Raw genomic sequence first — 19,742 nt, 5'->3', positions numbered from 1 at the left:
CTCTCTATGGAGAAGAGGTTATCATTTAGGCCACTAGTAGTAGTTCTCTCTATGGAGAAGAGGTTATCATTTAGGCCACTAGTAGTAGTTCTCTCTATGGAGAAGAGGGTATCATTTAGGCCACTAGTAGTAGTTCTCTCTATGGAGAAGAGGGTATCATTTAGGGCACTAGTAGTAGTTCTCTCTATGGAGAAGAGGGTATCATTTAGGGTGCTTTCAGTCAACGCCTGACATATAACAAGGTCTGACTTCTTGTGTCAATCAACACCTCTTTCTTTCTTCTGTCTTTCACATTCCCTCTTCTATTCTCATCTCTATCTCTCTCTCTCTCTCTCTCTCTCTCTCTCTCTCTCTCTCTCTCTCTCTCTCTCTCTCTCTCTCTCTCTCTCTCTCTCTTTCCTTTCTCTCTTCTCTCTTTCCTTTCTCTCTATCCTCTCTCTCTCCTCTCTCTCTCTTTCCTTTCTCTCTATCCTCTCTCTCCTCTCTCTCTCCTTTCGCTCTCTCTTTCCTCTCTCTCTCTCCTCTCTCTCTCCTTTCTTTCTCTCTCTTTCTCTATCCTCTCTTTCCTCTCTCTCTCTCTATCCTCTTTCCTTTCTCTCTCTCTCTCTATCCTCTCTTTCCTCTCTCTCTCTCTATCCTCTTTCCTTTCTCTCTCTCTCTCTATCCTCTTTCCTTTCTCTCTCTCTCTCTATCCTCTCTTTCCTTTCTCTCTCTCTCTATCCTCTTTCCTTTCTCTCTCTCTCTCTATCCTCTTTCCTTTCTCTCTCTCTCTATCCTCTTTCCTTTCTCTCTCTCTCTATCCTCTTTCCTTTCTCTCTCTCTCTATCCTCTTTCCTTTCTCTCTCTATCCTCTCTCCTCTCTCACCTCTCTTTCTCTCTCCTCTCTCTCTCCTTTCTTTCTCTCTCTATCCTCTCTCTCTCGCCTCTCTCTCTCTAGCGCCAACACATTAGAATAAATGTAGTTTCTATAAAGACAACAATCAGCGTATGACGAAAATGGGAAAAACCAACGGGAGTGTTGAGAGCTGAGTACTTCAGAAACAATGTTCAGGGTCACATACACTCTACGCTGTTAGAGTCAACAATAAAGAGACACCTAACATCCTTCAGGGTCACATACACTCTACGCTGTTAGAGTCAACAATAAAGAGACACCTAACATCCTTCAGGGTCACATACACTCTACGCTGTCAGAGTCAACAATAAAGAGACACCTAACATCCTTCAGGGTCACATACACACTACGCTGTCAGAGTCAACAATAAAGAGACACCTAACATCCTTCAGGGTCACATACACTCTCACGCTGTCAGAGTCAACAATAAAGACACCTAACATCCTTCAGGGTCACATACACTCTACGCTGTCAGAGTCAACAATAAAGAGACACCTAACATCCTTCAGGGTCACATACTCTACGCTGTCAGAGTCAACAATAAAGAGACACCTAACATCCTTCAGGGTCACATACACTCTACGCTGTTAGAGTCAACAATAAAGAGACACCTAACATCCTTCAGGGTCACATACACTCTACGCTGTCAGAGTCAACAATAAAGAGACACCTAACATCCTTCAGGGTCACATACACTCTACGCTGTCAGAGTCAACAATAAAGAGACACCTAACATCCTTCAGGGTCACATACTCTACGCTGTCAGAGTCAACAATAAAGAGACACCTAACATCCTTCAGGGTCACATACTCTACGCTGTCAGAGTCAACAATAAAGAGACACCTAACATCCTTCAGGGTCACATACACTCTACGCTGTTAGAGTCAACAATAAAGAGACACCTAACATCCTTCAGGGTCACATACACTCTACGCTGTTAGTCAACAATAAAGAGACACCTAACATCCTTCAGGGTCACATACACTCTACGCTGTTAGAGTCAACAATAAAGAGACACCTAACATCCTTCAGGGTCACATACACTCTACGCTGTTAGAGTCAACAATAAAGAGACACCTAACATCCTTCAGGGTCACATACACTCTACGCTGTCAGAGTCAACAATAAAGAGACACCTAACATCCTTCAGGGTCACATACACTCTATGAGGAGAGAGAGAGATGGAGAGAATGAGGAGAGAGAGAGATGAGAGAATGAGGAGAGAGAGAGATGGAGAGAATGAGGAGAGAGAGAGATGGAGAGAATGAGGAGAGAGAGAGATAGAGATGGAGAGAATGAGGAGAGAGAGAGATAGAGATGGAGAGAATGAGGAGAGAGAGAGATGGAGAGAATGAGGAGAGAGAGAGATGGAGAGAATGAGGAGAGAGAGAGATGGAGAGAATGAGGGGAGAGAAATGGAATGAGGAGAGGGAGAGATGGAGAGAATGAGGAGAGAGAGATGGAGAGAATGAGGAGAGAGAGATGTAGAGAATGAGGAGAGAGAGAGAGATGGAGAGAATGACGAGAGAGAGAGAGATGGAGAGAAAGAGGAGAGAGAAAGATAGAGAGCGAGAGAGAGGAAGAGAATGAGGAGAGATGGAGAAAGAGTAATTGCGAGAGAGAGAAACCCAGAGGCCACCTAGAAGTTATACGGTATTACTGAGTATCAGCTAGACAGCCCAGCATTACAAACACACAAACAGACGCCCTGTCAAGCTAAGCTCTATCACACGCACACACACACACACACACACACACACACACACACACACACACACACACACACACACACACACACACACACACACACACACACACACACACACACACAAACCCACGCCCTGTCAAGCCTCTCTATCACAAACTAATCAGCCCACCTCTACACACACGACTGCTCACCCCCCTTAGAGGACAGTATTGAACACATCTCCCTATCAGACGTGTGCTGCTCACCCCCTTAGCACGGTATTGAACACATCTCCCTATTAGACGGTAACAGCTGCTCACCCCCCTCCCAGAGGACGTTATTGAACACATCTCCCTATCAGCTCACCCCAGCTGCTCACCCCCCTAGAGGACGGTATTGAACACATCTCCCTATCAGACGGTAACAGCTGCTCACCCCCCTCCCCTAGAGGACGGTATTGAACACATCTCCCTATCAGACGGTAACAGCTGCTCACCCCCCCCCCTAGAGGACGGTATTGAACACATCTCCCTATCAGATGGTAACAGCTGCTCACCCCCCCTAGAGGACGGTATTGAACACATCTCCTATCAGACGGTAACAGCTGCTCACCCCCTCCCAGAGGACGGTATTGAACACATCTCCCTATCAGATGGTAACAGCTGCTCACCCCCCTCCCAGAGGACGGTATTGAACACATCTCCCTATTAGACGGTAACAGCTGCTCACCCCCCTCCCAGAGGACGGTATTGAACACATCTCCCTATCAGACGGTAACAGCTGCTCACCCCCCCCCCCCTAGAGGACATTATTGAACACATCTCCCTATCAGACGGTAACAGCTGCTCACCCCCCTCCCAGGACGGTATTGAACACATCTCCTATCAGACGGTAACAGCTGCTCACCCCCCTTAGAGGACGGTATTGAACACATCTCCCTATCAGACGGTAACAGCTGCTCACCCCCCCCCAGAGGACGTTATTGAACACATCTCCCTATCAGATGGTAACAGCTGCTCACCCCCCCCCTAGAGGACGTTATTGAACACATCTCCCTATCAGACGGTAACAGCTGCTCACCCCCCCCTTAGAGGACGGTATTGAACACATCTCCCTATTAGACGGTAACAGCTGCTCACCCCCCCCAGAGGACGGTATTGAACACATCTCCCTATCAGACGGTAACAGCTGCTCACCCCCCCAGAGGACGGTATTGAACACATCTCCCTATCAGATGGTAACAGCTGCTCACCCCCCTCCCAGAGGACGGTATTGAACACATCTCCCTATCAGACGGTAACAACTGCTCACCCCCCCCCAGAGGACGGTATTGAACACATCTCCCTATCAGACGGTAACAACTGCTCACCCCCCCTTAGAGGACGGTATTGAACACATCTCCCTATCAGACGGTAACAGCTGCTCACCCCCCTCCCAGAGGACGGTATTGAACACATCTCCCTATCAGACGGTAACAACTGCTCACCCCCCTTAGAGGACGGTATTGAACACATCTCCCTATCAGACGGTAACAGCTGCTCACCCCCCCCCCTAGAGGACGTTATTGAACACATCTCCCTATCAGATGGTAACAGCTGCTCACCCCCCTTAGAGGACGGTATTGAACACATCTCCCTATCAGACGGTAACAGCTGCTCACCCCCCCTTAGAGGACGGTATTGAACACATCTCCCTATCAGATGGTAACAGCTGCTCACCCCCCTTAGAGGACGGTATTGAACACATCTCCCTATCAGACGGTAACAGCTGCTCACCCCCCCCTAGAGGACGGTATTGAACACATCTCCCTATCAGATGGTAACAGCTGCTCACCCCCCTCCTAGAGGACGGTATTGAACACATCTCCCTATTAGACGGTAACAGATGCCCCCTTCCCCCCAGACACACACAGATATACAGTTACACACAGATACATAGTTACACACAGATACACACACTGACACACACCGACACAGGAGGTTGGTGGCACCTTAATTGGGGAGGCCAGGTCTCATGGTTATGGATGGAGCAGAACTAGTGGTATGGTATCAAATACATCAGAGGTTTCATGTTCTGTTTCGGCCATTATTGTGAGGCGTCCACACACACGCGCACACGCACACGCACACACACACACACACACACACACACACACACACACACACACACACACACACACACACACACACACACACACACACACACACACACACACACACACACACACACACACACACACACACACACACACACACACAGACACACACACAGACACACACACAGACACACACACACACACAGACAGACACACACACAGAAACAGACACACAGACACACAGACACAGACACACAGACACAGACACAGACACACAGACACACAGACACAGACACACAGACACAGACACACAGACACACAGACACACAGACACACAGACACAGACACACAGACACAGACACACACACACACACACACGCACACACAACCAGACAATGGCCTCACCCTCTGGTACTTTAGATAACATTCTGAACACTCTTGATTCTGACCATTAACCAACAGTTAAATATGATGAACCAGCTTGTGTGTCCGTGTATCTTCTTAATGGTGACTGGCTGTTTCCTTCTCTGTTTGTCCCTAATACGGAGGAGGTGATCTCTCTCAGCTCACTACCATGTGGGTTATCGGTTTAAAATGATATCTCTGTGTGTGTGTGTGTGTGTGTGTGTGTGTGTGTGTGTGTGTGTGTGTGTGTGTGTGTGTGTGTGTGTGTGTGTGTGTGTGTGTGTGTGTGTGTGTGTGTGTGTGTGTGTGTGTGTGTGACTGGAGACCAATGAGGATAAGTGTGTGTGAGGAGAGAGAGAACAGAGGAGAGAGAGCCTTGAGACTGGAGACCAATGAGGATAAGGAGAGAGAGAGGGAACAGAGGAGAGAGAGAACAGAGGAGAGAGAGCCTTGAGCCACACTGAGAATACAGAAGTCTGAAAGCCAACGGTACTATATTATAGAACACTGCCTTGAGCCACGCTGAGAAGACAGAAGTCTGAAAGCCAACGGTACTATATTCTAGAACACTGCCTTGAGCCACGCTGAGAAGACAGAAGTCTGAAAGCCAACGGTACTATATTATAGAACACTGCCTTGAGCCACGCTGAGAATACAGAAGTCTGAAAGCCAACGGTACTATATTCTAGAACACTGCCTTGAGCCACGCTGAGAATACAGAAGTCTGAAAGCCAACGGTACTATATTCTAGAACACTGCCTTGAGCCACGCTGAGAACACAGAAGTCTGAAAGCCAACGGTACTATATTCTAGAACACTGCCTTGAGCCACGCTGAGAATACAGAAGTCTGAAAGACAACGGTACTATATTCTAGAACACTGCCTTGAGCCACGCTGAGAATACAGAAGTCTGAAAGCCAACGGTACTATATTCTAGAACACTGCCTTGAGCCACGCTGAGAAGACAGAAGTCTGAAAGCCAACGGTACTATATTATAGAACACTGCCTTGAGCCACGCTGAGAACACAGAAGAACACTGCTGAAAGCCAAACACAGGTCTGACTATATTCTAGAACACTGCCTTGAGCCACGCTGAGAATACAGAAGTCTGAAAGCCAACGGTACTATATTCTAGAACACTGCCTTGAGCCACGCTGAGAATACAGAAGTCTGAAAGCCAACGGTACTATATTCTAGAACACTGCCTTGAGCCACGCTGAGAATACAGAAGTCTGAAAGCCAACGGTACTATATTCTAGAACACTGCCTTGAGCCACGCTGAGAATACAGAAGTCTGAAAGCCAACGGTACTATATTCTAGAACACTGCCTTGAGCCACGCTGAGAATACAGAAGTCTGAAAGCCAACGGTACTATATTCTAGAACACTGCCTTGAGCCACGCTGAGAATACAGAAGTCTGAAAGCCAACGGTACTATATTCTAGAACACTGCCTTGAGCCACGCTGAGAATACAGAAGTCTGAAAGCCAACGGTACTATATTCTAGAACACTGCTGGACACGTACATGTTTTGGGACTCTGATAAAGGGTTTAGTATGCAGCCTCTCAGGCCGTCTGTATCATGTAACAGCACAACATGCTGTCTGAGACCAGTAAGCCTGACATGACAGATGACTTGACAGCTCAGTGTCAAGGGTCACCTGAATATGGAATGACATTTATCAAAAAGAACATCCGCAATCAGATAAGTGACGAGAGGGGCGTTGTGTGTATTGTGTGTGTGTGTATAGGGTGTGTGTATAAGGTGTGTGTATTGGGTGTGTATATTGGGTGTTTAATTATTATTATGGAACGTGAAAAATATTTGGGTAGAATATTTAGTATATCTGTAGAATACATGGATAGAATATATAGTATATCTGAAGAATAGATGGATAGAATATATAGTATATCTTTGGAATACATGGATAGAATATATAGTATATCTGAAGAATAGATGGATAGAATATATAGTATATCTGAAGAATAGATGGATAGAATATATAGTATATCTGTGGAATACATGGATAGAATATATAGTATATCTGAAGAATATATGGATTGTCACGCCTTGATCATTGTATTTTGTGTTTTCGTTATATATTTGGTCAGGCCAGGGTGTGACATGGGTTTATGTTATTGTATTTTCGTATTGGGGTTTTTAGTATTTGGGATTGCGGCTGATTAGGGGTGTTGTTTAGGCTTGGCTGCCTGAGGCGGTTCTCAATCAGAGTCAGGTGATTCTCGTTGTCTCTGATTGGGAACCGTATTTAGGTAGCCTGGTTTCGCTTTGTATTTCGTGGGTGATTGTTCCTGTCTCTGTGTAGTTTCACCAGATAGGCTGTAATTAGGTTTCACGTTCCGTTTGTTGTTTTGTATTTTGTATAGTTATTTCATGTGTCACTTTTTCTATTAAAGTCATGAGTAACCACTACGCTGCAATTCGGTCCGACTCTCTTTCCACAAACGAAGAACGACGTTACATGGATAGAATATATAGTATATCTGAAGAATAGATGGATAGAATATATAGTATATCTGAAGAATAGATGAATAGAATATATAGTATATCTGTGGAATACATGGATAGAATATATAGTATATCTGAAGAATAGATGGATAGAATATATAGTATATCTGTGGAATACATGGATAGAATATATAGTATATCTGTGGAATACATGGATAGAATATATAGTATATCTGAAGAATAGATGGATAGAATATATAGTATATCTGTGGAATAGATGGATAGAATAGTATATGTACATCAATAGTTGAATAAGATGTACTTGACTAGAATATAGTGTACTTATGAAATGGGTAAAACAATATGTAAACACTGTTAAGTGACCAGTGTTCCATGTCTATGTACATCGGGAGGCAGTCTCTTTGACAGCACGTCCAACCGGCTTCACTACCGCAGAATCTGGCTTCACTACCGCAGAATCTGGCTTCACTACCGCAGAATCTGGCTTCACTACTGCAGAATCTGGCTTCACTACCGCAGAATCTGGCTTCACTACCGCAGAATCTGGCTTCACTACCGCAGAATCTGGCTTCACTACCGCAGAATCTGGCTTCACTACTGCAGAATCTGGCTTCACTACCGCAGAATCTGGCTTCACTACCGCAGAATCTGGCTTCACTACCGCAGAATCTGGCTTCACTACCGCAGAATCTGGCTTCACTACCGCAGAATCTGGCTTCACTACCGCAGAATCTGGCTTCACTACCGCAGAATCCGGCTTCACTACCGCAGAATCTGGCTTCACTACCGCAGACCACGTGTAACCACGCCAGCCCAGGACCTCCACATCCGGATTCTTCACCTGCGGGGTCGTCCGAGACCTGCCAACAATTAGACGTTCATCCACGAACTCCAAAATGTCAAATGTTCGAAGTGTTTTTTGATTCTCCTGCTGCTCGGTGTCGTTCGATTTCTCCAACCGTCAAGTTTAGAAGTGAAGGGTTACGTTAAGACACTCCTTCTGAATGCTTAATGTTTAAGATTGAGTTACAACATTACGTTAAGACACTCCTTCTGAATGGTTCATGTTTAAGATTGAGTTACAACATTACGTTAAGACACTCCTTTTGAATGGTTCATGTTTAAGATTGAGTTACAACATTACGTTAAGACACTCCTTTTGAATGGTTCATGTTTAAGATTGAGTTACAACATTACGTTAAGACACTCCTTCTGAATGGTTCATGTTTAAGATTGAGTTACAACATTACGTTTGGCAAAGGGTTAAACCCCAAAATAAAATAAAATGGTGTCAACAAACGGGATTGAACACGCAGCCTTCTGACCCAGAGTCAATGGATTTACAATATCAGACACTGTAGCATTTATTGGCGTGTTTGAAGGCATTTCTCAACTTCTTCAGCACATTGATGCAAGTCCAATGTCAACGTTAATCTTGGACGGTTTGGGTGTATCTCCCCTTTCTGCTTCAACTCCCCATATCATATATCCTCACAGTTACCCAATACTTTATGCATACTGTCATTTGATTTAATGTCTATACTAAATTATTAATTTATAGGACACTCGGAAGCTCCTCAAAGGGCGCGCGGAGCGTACCTGCCGACGTCACCCTAGAGCAGAAAAATACGGCCTCTTCAGTTTCCGAGCGCAGTTCGCCCTTCTCATTTCAGCACCGGAAACCGTCCGACGCGTACAACTCCGTGCGTCTCGCTCCTGGGACGAGATAAAAAAACAAACATTTAACGGACCTTGATCACGAACAAACCTTTACAATGAGTTATTGACTCTTTTAGTCACAATTCACCGAACTCCATGAACGAAATATATGCAAATTAACGTTCTTTAATTTTTTTGAATTTCCTTTTTGACTGTTGGAGTTGGTTGGGGAAATGTGTGTCGGTTGTTTTTACTTCATGTAACGTGGATGTTACCTGTGTCCGTGGCTGTGGCTGGAGGATGAGCGGCCGGTGTGGGGGTGACAGGGGACGCGACAGGAACTCATAATATGCAGTCAAGGTAAAGTGCTTTACATTCATCCACCCTCCAGGCTATGACTAGGGACGTTCTCTAGGGGCACTGACTCGCGGGTTCAAGCCCCGCTTCGGCTCTCAATTACCCAGTACTCGCTATCTGACTGGGTGAGTTTGTGACCGGAGAGTGAGAGCTGATGTTTTCAAATTGAGTAAGAAATACTGTTGATCTGTTGTTGGTATGTGTTGTGTTTATACTGTAGCCTATACTGTAGCCTATACTGTAGCCTATACTGTAGCCTATACTGTAGCCTATACTGTAGCCTATACTGTTGACAATTCTATAGCCTATACTGTAGCCAATTCTATAGCCTATACTGTAGCCTATACTGTAGCCTATACTGTAGCCTATACTGTTGCCTATACTGTAGCCTATACTGTTGCCAATTCTATAGCCTATACTGTAGCCTGTACTGTAGCCTATACTGTAGCCTATACTGTAGCCTATACTGTTGCCAATTCTATAGCCTATACTGTAGCCTGTACTGTAGCCTATACTGTAGCCTATACTGTAGCCTATACTGTTGCCAATTCTATAGCCTATACTGTAGCCTGTACTGTAGCCTATACTGTAGCCTATACTGTAGCCTATACTGTTGCCAATTCTATAGCCTATACTGTAGCCTATACTGTAGCCTATACTGTAGCCTATACTGTTGCCAATTCTATAGCCTATACTGTAGCCTATACTGTAGCCTGTACTGTAGCCTATACTGTTGCCAATTCTATAGCCTATACTGTAGCCTATACTGTAGCCTGTACTGTAGCCTATACTGTAGCCTATACTGTAGCCTGTACTGTAGCCTATACTGTAGCCTATACTGATGCCTATACTGATGCCAATTCTGTAGCCTATACTGTAGCCTATACTGTAGCCTATACGGTAGCCTATACTGTAGCCTGTACTGTAGCCTATACTGTAGCCTATACTGTAGCCTGTACTGTAGCCTATACTGTAGCCTGTACTGTAGCCTATACTGATGCCTATACTGTAGCCTATACTGTAGCCTATACTGTAGCCTGTACTGTAGCCTGTACTGTAGCCTATACTGTAGCCTGTACTGTAGCCTATACTGTAGCCTATACTGATGCCTATACTGTAGCCTATACTGATGCCTATACTGTAGCCTATACTGTAGCCTATACTGTAGCCTATACGGTAGCCTATACTGTAGCCTATACTGTAGCCTATACTGTAGCCTATACTGTAGCCTGTACTGTAGCCTATACTGTAGCCTGTACTGTAGCCTATACTGTAGCCTGTACTGTAGCCTATACTGTAGCCTATACTGTAGCCTATACTGTAGCCTGTACTGTAGCCTATACTGTAGCCTGTACTGTAGCCTGTACTGTAGCCTATACTGTAGCCTATACTGTAGCCTGTACTGTAGCCTATACTGTAGCCTATACTGTAGCCTGTACTGTAGCCTGTACTGTAGCCTGTAGCCTGTAGCCTATACTGTAGCCTGTACTGTAGCCTATACTGTAGCCTATACTGTAGCCTATACTGTAGCCTATACTGTAGCCTATACTGTAGCCTGTACTGTAGCCTGTACTGTAGCCTGTACTGTAGCCTGTACTGTAGCCTATACTGTAGCCTATACTGTAGCCTATACTGTAGCCTATACTGTAGCCTGTACTGTAGCCTGTACTGTAGCCTATACTGTAGCCTATACTGTAGCCTATACTGTAGCCTGTACTGTAGCCTGTACTGTAGCCTATACTGTAGCCTATACTGTAGCCTGTACTGTAGCCTATACTGTAGCCTATACTGTAGCCTATACTGTAGCCTATACTGTAGCCTGTACTGTAGCCTGTACTGTAGCCTATACTGTAGCCTATACTGTAGCCTATACTGTAGCCTATACTGTAGCCTGTACTGTAGCCTGTACTGTAGCCTATACTGTAGCCTATACTGTAGCCTTTACTGTAGCCTGTACTGTAGCCTGTACTGTAGCCTATACTGTAGCCTATACTGTAGCCTATACTGTAGCCTATACTGTAGCCTGTACTGTAGCCTATACTGTAGCCTATACTGTAGCCTGTACTGTAGCCTATACTGTAGCCTGTACTGTAGCCTATACTGTAGCCTATACTGTAGCCTATACTGTAGCCTATACTGTAGCCTATACTGTAGCCTGTACTGTAGCCTGTACTGTAGCCTGTAGCTGTAGCCTGTACTGTAGCCTATACTGTAGCCTGTACTGTAGCCTATACTGTAGCCTATACTGTAGCCTATACTGTAGCCTATACTGTAGCCTATACTGTAGCCTGTACTGTAGCCTATACTGTAGCCTGTACTGTAGCCTGTACTGTAGCCTATACTGTAGCCTGTACTGTAGCCTATACTGTAGCCTATACTGTAGCCTATACTGTAGCCTATACTGTAGCCTGTACTGTAGCCTATACTGTAGCCTATACTGTAGCCTGTACTGTAGCCTGTACTGTAGCCTATACTGTAGCCTATACTGTAGCCTGTAGGTGTAGCCTATACTGTAGCCTATACTGTAGCCTGTACTGTAGCCTATAATGTAGCCTGTACTGTAGCCTATACTGTAGCCTATACTGTAGCCTATACTGTAGCCTGTACTGTAGCCTGTACTGTAGCCTATACTGTAGCCTATACTGTAGCCTGTACTGTAGCCTGTACTGTAGCCTATACTGTAGCCTGTACTGTAGCCTGTACTGTAGCCTGTACTGTAGCCTGTACTGTAGCCTATACTGTAGCCTGTACTGTAGCCTATACTGTAGCCTGTACTGTAGCCTATACTGTAGCCTATACTGTAGCCTGTACTGTAGCCTATACGGTAGCCTATACTGTAGCCTATACTGTAGCCTATACTGTAGCCTGTACTGTAGCCTATACTGTAGCCTATACTGTAGCCTGTACTGTAGCCTGTACTGTAGCCTATACTGTAGCCTATACTGTAGCCTATACGTGTAGCCTGTACTGTAGCCTATACTGTAGCCTATACTGTAGCCTGTACTGTAGCCTATAATGTAGCCTGTACTGTAGCCTATACTGTAGCCTATACTGTAGCCTATACTGTAGCCTGTACTGTAGCCTATACTGTAGCCTATACTGTAGCCTGTACTGTAGCCTGTACTGTAGCCTATACTGTAGCCTATACTGTAGCCTGTACTGTAGCCTGTACTGTAGCCTGTACTGTAGCCTGTACTGTAGCCTATACTGTAGCCTGTACTGTAGCCTATACTGTAGCCTATACTGTAGCCTGTACTGTAGCCTATACTGTAGCCTATACTGTAGCCTGTACTGTAGCCTATACGGTAGCCTATACTGTAGCCTATACTGTAGCCTATACGGTAGCCTGTACTGTAGCCTATACGGTAGCCTGTACTGTAGCCTGTACTGTAGCCTATACTGTAGCCTGTACTGTAGCCTGTACTGTAGCCTATACTGTAGCCTATACGGTAGCCTGTACTGTAGCCTGTACTGTAGCCTATACTGTAGCCTGTACTGTAGCCTGTACTGTAGCCTGTACTGTAGCCTATACGGTAGCCTGTACTGTAGCCTATACGGTAGCCTGTACTGTAGCCTATACGGTAGCCTGTACTGTAGCCTGTACTGTAGCCTATACTGTAGCCTGTACTGTAGCCTGTACTGTAGCCTATACTGTAGCCTATACGGTAGCCTGTACTGTAGCCTGTACTGTAGCCTGTACTGTAGCCTATACGGTAGCCTGTACGGTAGCCTATACTGTAGCCTGTACTGTAGCCTATACTGTAGCCTATACTGTAGCCTGTACTGTAGCCTGTACTGTAGCCTATACTGTAGCCTGTACTGTAGCCTGTACTGTAGCCTATACTGTAGCCTATACTGTAGCCTATACTGTAGCCTGTACTGTAGCCTATACTGTAGCCTATACTGTAGCCTATACTGTAGCCTGTACTGTAGCCTATACTGTAGCCTGTACTGATGCCTATACTGTAGCCTGTACTGTAGCCTATACTGTAGCCTGTACTGTAGCCTGTACTGTAGCCTATACTGTAGCCTGTACTGTAGCTCGCAGTTTGACAGGACATTCAGAGCGTATAGCCGACATACCGCCCGTTTCTCCATAGGCAACTTTACGCACATTGGTTGCCTTCGCTGGATTGAACTATGGTTAGCGTAATGTTGATGTGCGTTTCCATGGTTATAATACTACAATTTAGACCTCTTAGGTTAAATCATGAACCTAAAATACGTCAAATGAGAACCGGAGTCCTCGTGTATTCCAGACCGGATTTGAGAGATCTGCGCTGTATGGCGATCCCCTGTCCATTCTTATATAACTGTGTTCCCCTCATCCCCATTATCTTGCACACCTATATAACGCTCCCCCCCCTCTCTCTCTCCCTCATCCTCTCTCTCTCTCCCTCTCTCTCTCTCTCTCTCTCTCTCTCTCTCTCTCTCTCTCTCTCTCTCTCTCTCTCTCTCTCTCTCTCTCTCTCTCTCTCTCTCTCTCTCTCTCTCTCTCTCTCTCTCTCTCTCTCTCTCTCTCATCCTCTCTCCCTCTCTCTCTCTCTCATCCTCTCTCCCTCTCTCTCTCTCTTGTCCTCTCTCTCTCTCTCTCCCTATCTCTCTTGTCCTCTCCCTCTCTCTCGTCCTCTCTCTCTTGTCCTCTCTCTCGTCCTCTCTCTCTCTCTCTCTCCTCTCTCTTCGTCGTATGCTTTTTGATTTCTGGCACGGTATCTAATAACTATAGTCTTCTAATCATATAAAGCCTTATTATGGACAACTTGGAAACAGTCAAACTATTAAGTGAATATTTGACCCTTCAAGGAAAATTCCACCTAAAAACTACAAAACCAAAATGCATCACACCGGATGTATTTCTATATTTTGAAAGTTATATATTTTGAAAATTTGATTGTTGACAAGCAACATATTTTGGGGCTACATCAACAACGATGAATGAAACAAATACTACATCAACAACGACTAATGAAACAAATACTATATCAACAACGACTAATGAAACAAATACTATATCAACAACGACTAATGAAACAAATACTACATCAACAACTAATGACTAATGAAACAAATACTACATCAACAACGACTAATGAAACAAATACTACATCAACAACGACTAATGAAACAAATACTATATCAACAACGACTAATGAAACAAATACTATATCAACAACGACTAATGAAACAAATACTATATCAACAAACAACTAATGAAACAAATACTATATCAACAACGACTAATGAAACAAATACTATATCAACAACGACTAATGAAACAAATACTATATCAACAACGACTAATGAAACAAATACTATATCAACAACGACTAATGAAACAAATACTATATCAACAACGACTAATGAAACAAATACTATATCAACAACGACTAATGAAACAAATACTACATCAACAACGACTAATGAAACAAATACTATATCAACAACGACTAATGAAACAAATACTATATCAACAACGACTCAAAGTATCGTTTTGGGGTGGAGTTTTTCTTTGAAAGACAAACTGAAATCTTTTAAAAGAGCCGTTAGATGCATCGCTTTTCTGCCAGTTCAACCTGCTACATATATCTGAAGAACGTCACCTATTGTCTAGTTGCAGTAGACTGTGTAATAACCTGCCAGTTCAACCTGCTACATATATCTGAGAGAACGTCACCTATTGTCTAGTTGCAGTAGACTGTGTAATAACCTGCCAGTTCAACCTGCTACATATATCTGAGAGAACGTCACCTATTGTGTAATAACCTAACGAAGTTGCGCGCGACTTCTGACTTTCGGCCAATGGGCTTCCGTTCTGAGAAAGACCGAAATAAACAACTCATGTAAATGAGCCATCACAATGACATGCGGTGAGTCCGCGGGTCCACTCCGGTTTCCACCGGGCGGCCCGTCTACTATCTCTCCAAGAACAAGCCTCCCTCGGCTCCGTGTTTAGCTCCGGTGACTAACAATGCAAATGCACCGAGATAAGGAGGAGGGGGGACTGCTTGAGCTAACAATGACACATGCACACACACAGAAACAGACACACACCCTGCATTGTGTCACATCAGCAGTACAGTAGCCTAACCCCCTCTCCTCCTCTCCACTACTCTCTCTCTTTCTGCTCCCCCACTCCCCTTCCCCTTCTCTACCCCTCTCTCTTTCTGCTCCCCCTCTCCCCTTCCCATTCTCTACCCTCTCTCTTTCTGCTCCCCCAATCCCCTTCCCATTTTCTATTGTGTAATAACCTCTCTCTTTCTGCTCCCCCACCCTCCTTCCCATTCTCTACCCCTCTCTCTTTCTGCTCCCCCAATCCCCTTCCCATTCTCTACCCTCTCTCTTTCTGCTCCCCCACTCCCCTTCCCATTTTCTACCCCTCTCTCTTTCTGCTCCCCACCCCCTTCCCATTCTCTACCCCTCTCTCTTTCTGCTCCCCCACTCCCCTTCCCATTCTCTACCACTCTCTCTCTTTCTGCTCCCCACTCCCCTTCCCATTCTCTACCACTCTCTCTTTCTGCTCCCCCACTCCCCTTCCCATTCTCTGACCACTCTCTTTTCTGCTCCCCCACTCCCCTTCCCATTCTCTACCACTCTCTCTCTCTCTGCTCCCCCTCTCCCCTTCCCATTCTCTACCACTCTCTCTTTCTGCTCCCCCACTCCCCTTCCATTCTCTACCCTCTCTCTTTCTGCTCCCCCACTCCCCTTCCCATTTTCTACCACTCTCTCTTTTCTGCTCCCCCTCTCCCCTTCCCATTCTCTACCACTCTCTTTTCTGCTCCCCCTCTCCCCTTCCCATTCTCTACCACTCTCTCTTTTCTGCTCCCCCACTCCCCTTCCCATTCTCTACCACTCTCTCTTTCTGCTCCCCCACTCCCCTTCCCATTCTCTACCACTCTCTATTTCTGCTCCCCCAATCCCCTTCCCATTCTCTACCACTCTCTCTCTCTGCTCCCCCAATCCCCTTCCCATTCTCTACCACTCTCTCTTTCTGCTCCCCCTCTCCCCTTCCCATTCTCTACCACTCTCTCTTTCTCCTTTCTCACTCCCCTTCCCATTCTCTACCACTCTCTCTCTCTGCTCCCCCAATCCCCTTCCCATTCTATACCACTCTCTTTTCTGCTCCCCCTCTCCCCTTTCCATTCTCTACCACTCTCTCTTTCTGCTCCCCTCTCCCCTTCCCATTCTCTAACACTCTCTCTCTCTGCTCCCCCAATCCCCTTCCCATTCTATACCACTCTCTCTCTCTCTGCTCCCCCTCTCCCCTTCCCATTCTATACCACTCTCTCTCTCTGCTCCCCCCAATCCCCTTCCCATTCTCTACCGCTCTCTCTTTCTGCTCCCCCTCTCCCCTTCCCATTCTCTACCACTCTCTCTTTCTGCTCCCCCTCTCCCCTTTCCATTCTCTACCACTCTCTCTTTCTGCTCCCCCTCTCCCCTTCCCATTCTCTACCGCTCTCTCTTTCTGCTCCCCCTCTCCCCTTTCCATTCTCTACCACTCTCTCTTTCTGCTCCCCCTCTCCCTTCCCATTCTCTACCACTCTCTCTGCTCCCCCTCTCCCTTCCCATTCTATACCACTCTCTCTCTCTGCTCCCCCTCTCCCCTTCCCATTCTATACCACTCTCTCTCTCTGCTCCCCCAATCCCCTTCCCATTCTATACCACTCTCTCTCTCTGCTCCCCCAATCCCCTTCCCATTCTATACCACTCTCTCTTTCTGCTCCCCCAATCCCTTCCCATTCTCTACCACTCTCTCTCTCTCTGCTCCCCCAATCCCCTTCCCATTCTCTACCACTCTCTCTTTCTGCTCCCCCTCTCCCCTTCCCATTCTCTACCACTCTCTCTTTCTCCTTTCTCACTCCCCTTCCCATTCTCTACCACTCTCTCTCTCTGCTCCCCCAATCCCCTTCCCATTCTATACCACTCTCTCTTTCTGCTCCCCTCTCCCCTTTCCATTCTCTACCACTCTCTCTTTCTGCTCCCCCTCCCCTTCCCATTCTCTAACACTCTCTCTCTCTGCTCCCCCCCCCTTCCCATTCTATACCTCTCTCTCTCTGCTCCCCCTCTCCCCTTCCCATTCTATACCACTCTCTCTCTCTCTGCTCCCCTCCCCTTCCCATTCTCTACCGCTCTCTCTTTCTGCTCCCCTCTCCCTTCCCATTCTCTACCACTCTCTCTTTCTGCTCCCCCTCTCCCCTTTCCATTCTCTACCACTCTCTCTTTCTGCTCCCCCTCTCCCCTTCCCATTCTCTACCGCTCTCTCTTTCTGCTCCCCCTCTCCCCTTTCCATTCTCTACCACTCTCTCTTTCTGCTCCCCCTCCCCTTTCCATTCTCTACCACTCTCTCTGCTCCCCCTCTCCCCTTCCCATTCTATACCACTCTCTCTGCTCCCCCTCTCCCCTTCCCATTCTATACCACTCTCTCTCTCTGCTCCCCCTCTCCCCTTCCCATTCTCTACCACTCTCTCTCTCTGCTCCCCCAATCCCCTTCCCATTCTATACCACTCTCTCTTTCTGCTCCCCCAATCCCCCTTCCCATTCTATACCACTCTCTCTTTCTGCTCCCCCAATCCCCTTCCCATTCTCTACCACTCTCTCTCTCTGCTCCCCCAATCCCTTCCCATTCTCTACCACTCTCTCTTTCTGCTCCCCTCTCCCCTTCCCATTCTCTACCACTCTCTCTTCTCCTTTCTCACTCCCCTTCCCATTCTCTACCACTCTCTCTCTGCTCCCCCAATCCCTTCCCATTCTATACCACTCTCTCTTTCTGCTCCCCCTCTCCCCTTTCCATTCTCTACCACTCTCTCTTTCTGCTCCCCCTCTCCCCTTCCCATTCTCTAACACTCTCTCTCTCTGCTCCCCCAATCCCCTTCCCATTCTATACCACTCTCTCTCTCTCTGCTCCCCCTCCCCTTCCCATTCTATACCACTCTCTCTCTCTGCTCCCCCAATCCCCTTCCCATTCTCTACCGCTCTCTCTTTCTGCTCCCCTCTCCCCTTCCCATTCTCTACCACTCTCTCTTTCTGCTCCCCCTCTCCCCTTTCCATTCTCTACCACTCTCTCTTTCTGCTCCCCCTCTCCCCTTCCCATTCTCTACCCCTCTCTTTCTGCTCCCCTCTCCCCTTTCCATTCTCTACCACTCTCTCTTTCTGCTCCCCCTCTCCCCTTCCCATTCTCTACCACTCTCTCTGCTCCCCCTCTCCCCTTCCCATTCTATACCACTCTCTCTCTCTGCTCCCCCTCTCCCCTTCCCATTCTATACCACTCTCTCTCTCTGCTCCCCCAATCCCTTCCCATTCTATACCACTCTCTCTTCTGCTCCCCCAATCCCCTTCCCATTCTCTACCACTCTCTCTTTCTGCTCCCCCAATCCCCTTCCCATTCCATACCACTCTCTCTTCTGCTCCCCCAATCCCTTCCCATTCTATACCACTCTCTCTCTGCTCCCCCTCTCCCCTTCCCATTCTCTACCACTCTCTCTCTCTGCTCCCCCTCTCCCCTTCCCATTCTCTACCCCTCTCTCTCTCTCTCTCTCCCCCTCTCCCTTCCCATTCTCTACCCCTCTCTCTCTCTCTCTCTCTGCTCCCCCACTCACCTTCCCATTCTCTACCCCTCTCTCTCTCTGCTCCCCCTCTCCCCTTCCCATTCTCTACCCCTCTCTCTCTCTCTCTCTCTGCTCCCCCTCTCCCCTTCCCATTCTCTACCCCTCTCTCTCTCTCTGCTCCCCCTCTCCCTTCCCATTCTCTACCCCTCTCTCTCTCTCTCTGCTCCCCCTCTCCCCTTCCCATTCTCTACCCTCTCTCTCTCTCTCTCTCTCTGCTCCCCCTCTCCCCTTCCCATTCTCTACCCCTCTCTCTCTCTCTGCTCCCCCTCTCCCCTTCCCATTCTCTACCCCTCTCTCTCTCTCTGCTCCCCCTCTCCCCTTCCCATTCTCTACCCCTCTCTCTCTCTCTGCTCCCCCTCTCCCCTTCCCATTCTCTACCCCTCTCTCTCTTCTGCTCCCCCGCTCCCCTTCCCATTCTCTACCACTCTCTCTCTCTCTGCTCCCCGCTCCCCTTCCCATTCTCTACCACTCTCTCTCTCTCTGCTCCCCCTCTCCCCTTCCCATTCTCTACCCCTCTCTCTCTCTCTCTCTCTCTGCTCCCCCTCTCCCC

At 46.8% G+C, this 19,742-nt stretch overlaps 1 pseudogene; it reads left to right on the top strand.

Annotated features, from left to right (window-relative positions):
- Positions 1-9,253: 9,253 nt before the first annotated feature.
- The window catches only part of LOC124019369, a 76,191-nt pseudogene continuing 65,702 nt past the window's right edge, over positions 9,254-19,742 (top strand).

This window comes from Oncorhynchus gorbuscha, unplaced genomic scaffold (genome assembly GCF_021184085.1).
Source record: "Oncorhynchus gorbuscha isolate QuinsamMale2020 ecotype Even-year unplaced genomic scaffold, OgorEven_v1.0 Un_scaffold_824, whole genome shotgun sequence".
Lineage (NCBI taxonomy): Eukaryota > Metazoa > Chordata > Actinopteri > Salmoniformes > Salmonidae > Oncorhynchus > Oncorhynchus gorbuscha.
Note: the sequence above shows the minus strand (reverse complement) of the source record. Positions and strands in the feature narration are given on the sequence as shown.